Source organism: Geospiza fortis, unplaced genomic scaffold (genome assembly GCF_000277835.1).
Source record: "Geospiza fortis unplaced genomic scaffold, GeoFor_1.0 scaffold212, whole genome shotgun sequence".
In the NCBI taxonomy this organism is placed as follows: Eukaryota; Metazoa; Chordata; class Aves; order Passeriformes; family Thraupidae; genus Geospiza; species Geospiza fortis.
The window spans coordinates 117,376-121,716 of NW_005054644.1; positions in this window are offsets into that span (position 1 = coordinate 117,376).

The following is a 4,341-nucleotide window of genomic DNA, read 5'->3' on the forward strand; positions in this document are numbered from 1 at the left end:
TTACTTATGTTTTCTTATATAAACAAACTTCAATACTTAGAGCACTTCAGTTCTTAGATGGTAAAGCTTTCTTTTAGCTGCTGTATTGTTTAAGGAAGATTGAACTTAGAGCAGGAGTGGTTTTAACATATGGAGAAGCACGAGGAGTGTTGACAGGACTTTCACAGCAATGTCAAGCAATACCACACATGCATGGTGTGGTGCAAAATGAATGAAATGGTTGCTGTATCCACTGGGGGAAAACCCTGTCACAGATTAACATGCATAAATTTCTCTGTTCCTATTTGAAATGTTTCCAGTATGGTGATGGTGTTTTCCCTGTGCAGTTCAGTTCAGAAAAAAAAGGAAGAATGGGTAAGGTAGGACTGGGCTGTTCTTACTTTTCAATACAAGTTCCAGTTCTTGCTGTGGTTGATTCTTTATCCAACTGGTTCTGGTAGCAGAAGCAGAAATTCTGGTCCCAAAAAGTATTTGTGGAGACCTCATATAAGACAAACATTGAATTCTTTTCCTACTTCACATAAAATGTAAAATAAATCTATAAAAAGAAATATATAAAGGAAATTACCTTGCCTTTGGTTCTTTTAAGTATTTTTAAGAGGGTTTAATATGCTTAAATATGCTATGAGGTTAGAAGGAGAGAGAACTGGATGAATTGTTCCTTAGGAGCTATGTACTAACTCCTGAAATATCTTACTGCAGATTTAAAAGTTGCTGCCAAATAATCTCATTTCAGGGGATGGGCCAGCAAAATGGGACATCTGGCCAACTACCCCTAGATGTCCCATTTTACTGGAAAATCAGCAGGACTTGAAAATTCTATGCTGCAGTTCTTTTACTCTATCTTCCCTGTCATTTTACATTTCTGATAAATACCCCACATAAAAGCATGTGATCATGGAGGAAATGCAGCAGCAACTCAAAAATGGCACTTCAGTTGTCTGTACCATTCACCTTTCTTGCACACATGTATTATGCTGCAGTCCTCTGTCATGGGAACATGTACACCTTTTTTGCCCAAAGACACTGTTCCTTGGCTAGAATGCAGCTATGGTGCTGCAGACTTGATTCCTCCTTCTCCAGAAGGTTGCACCTGTGCTTTCAGTTATGCCAGCTGTTGGTATAGTCCGGCCCAAAGGGAATTCTTCATTTGCTGCTGGTCCTGTTTCTCATGAGCTTTTCCTAGCTCCAGTAGAAGGAATTATACCCTGAAGTCAAAAGTTGTCATCCAATCAGTCTTGATTTCAAAAACTGGTTTCCTCATTTGTTACAAACAAATCAGCCTTATTTTCAGGAGAAGAGTTTGTGATTGGTTGAAGATGCTTTGAAGATAGGAGAAAAATGTAATAGGTCTTTTCTCCTAAAAGCCTTCTTAAAATGAATGAGACAAAAACCCTTTCAGAATTGGTGAGATATAAATGTAGAAATGAAATAGAAATGAAGCAATGACCTGTTTCCTACTGAAAGAAACCTTGCTTACTTTTATGGTGACATTGTCAAGGGCTCTTGTTCTTTCAGAAATTTTTCCCCATACAGCAGCTGACAGCTCAGTGTGCCTGTGTGTACAGAGAAGAGATTCAGCCCTTTTGATGAGCATCATTTTCTCAATCAACGTTATGGGTAAGTATTCATCCTTTTTGACAGGGGTCTCATTAATGGCTGGCTGCAAACATCTCACACTTCGAAAAAGTGTTAATAAAAAGCAACCTAAATTTCTGTAACAGCCTATATGAAGGATAAGCATCACATATGTATGTAGCACTTACAGATTTGGTCACTTGTGTCTTTCTCTTAGTAAAAGCTTCTCATTCATTACGTGAAATACGCTGTCAATATTGGTGTCTTCATCTCTTGTTGCACTAATAGCAGTCTAGCTCTTGGTCTAGAAATTGAGAAAAGCAAGATACAGATTCAGCTGCTTGAATTTTGAGTTTTAAGTGTGATTTTTTGCATGCTGGGCTGAACATTTTGGCTGAAAGAATTAGAGAGGGGCCAAGATTATTGCCCAAAATGTGAAACACAGTCTGTCAAAATGAAACATCCCAACTCTGTTTTCCTTCTGGTTTCTTAAAAGTGTAAGCTCCTGGAAAATGTATTATTTGATAAATAATACATTCATGCTGTGACAAAAATCCTTTTTCATGTTTGTGTCAAACAATCAGCTGTCCACCCTGTTTAACCTGTTGTCTCCTGTGTTCCTGCATGGATAGTCCAAAGGACACTGATTCTTATGGGCTCTTTTTTAGGTAGAATAGCAGCCTGTAAGGGAGTCTCAGCTGCTTCTGAAGGGTGGTTATGGCTACAGGGTGTTCAGGGCTTCACACCTCTTCCTGTATTCTCACATAGCTGGAATTGCTGAGCTGGCACACAGTGACAGTGCAGAGGAGCTCAGGGTGGGTAGGTGACAGACCATGACATTGCCATTTGGGTGTTGTCTTGGAGACCTGGCTGTCATGGCAGAGGAATTGCTTGGACTCATTCCATTCTTTAGAATTGGTTGTACAGGCATCAGCCTCAAGTATTAATATTGACAGGCTAGGAATGCTCTGTCTTGCTTGGCCAAAAGTGGAGAAAGACTTGCTTCTCTTGAGCTTGCAGGGAGTAATAGAGATTCTCTGTGCATGGATTTCATTACATAGTCACAGAAGAATTTTTTCCCCTTCAGTCATTAATCCTTTTCTTCTAAGAAGGCAAGCAAGCAGAGTAAATGCAAACATACATAGTTTTTAAAAAGAAAATACTTTTCAGCCTAATGGTTCCAATACCACTACTGGTTCCCTAAACTACATTGAGATCTTTTGCCTGCAAAGCCTTTTGAAAACCCAAAATACACATAACTGCTATCCCCATGACTGTTGTTTTCAGCCATCCCAAAGACATAATTTGTGGGGAGGAAAGAATGAGAAAAGAGGAAAGGATTGGTAGGGATTTCTTCTAAATGGAGTTACAAGTGGTACTCCTTAACTTTAAGAGTTTGTTTTAAATAAAAGCAACAATCTCTTGACTCAATAAGAAGTGAGGCAAAAGTCTATGAGGAGCTATTAAAAATAAATTACACCACTATCTTTGAATGTCCATAATCTGGACCTTACTGATAGCTGGGGAGGGCTAAAAAATAGTGTTTTATTCATGTCCCCTAGACAGCTGCCATCAGGTGTTGGCACAGGAGGATAACAGATTTCTGATCTGTTTATAGGGATGTTTAGAATCTTTCCACACGCTTCTACTGAAGATGGAGATTGAAATCCCAATCCTGAGGTTCAGCTTTCAGCTATCTCATGCATTTTCTAGCTACAGCAACCCCTCCTGTTTGGTGATTCAGCTCCACCAAAGTTTACTGTTATTGAGGTCAAAAGGAGTCAAGTTGGAAGACACCTAGTGCTAAGCTGTTTAATGTAATCCCATTTACTTGTTATTTGGCCTGAGATTCAGTAAACTCTTTTGGTCTAGGCTTGTACAAGCAGCCAGCATGGAAAAGTCTGTGCATTGTATTTCAGCAATTTTGATACTCATATAGCTGTGTTACTCCCATCCTTTGCACTGGACAGGAAAAGATCTCAGTCATCATGTCTGGTTTCTGCTACCTCCAGCAACAACATCATCTCATACATTTCAGAAGCTAATTAGGAAATTCCATTTCCTGTCACCTCCACATCTGCTTGTTAAAGCTGCAAGGCCTGCTTCTCACTTGCAAAGTGTAATAAAATACCAGGAAATTTAAGTTGTCCTTGTCAGAGAGTTGCAAAGAATGTAAATGTGGTTACAGATTATGCATATTGGGCTTTTTTAGAATTAAGATCCTGTAATATCTTCTATGTGGACTGAAGGCAGGGACTTCACAGAAATAAATGCTTGAAGTATGTTTTTACTTAAGCAATAACTCATCAACAGCCCCAGTTCTGGTCTGTAGCATATTCCATGAAGTGGCTGAGTAATAGCTGAAGACTCCCCTTCTGCTGTCCTTTCCTGAAAAGTGTTGAGGTTGAGATAAAGCCTCAGCCAGTTACGCTGCAATGCACTTGAAACACAAGTTATGGCAGTTTCTCCAAACAGAATAATTCTTACATGACTGCAGAATATAAATCTGAAATGCACTTTAAACCAATAGCAGTCAAATGAGTAATAGACTGTGTAATGGGAAGGTAGTATTATTCACTACTTTTTATCAATTTTTCTCTTCATATGTTGATGAATTTAGGATTTCCAGTAATGCCAGACCGCACTGCACTAGAGACAAGAAAATATTTGTTGAGCAAAACATGACATTTTCTTTGATACTGCTCTGCAAAAGGGTTGTGTCAGCAGTGCCAGAGGTGCTTTGCTGTCCTGTTTTAATGTCAC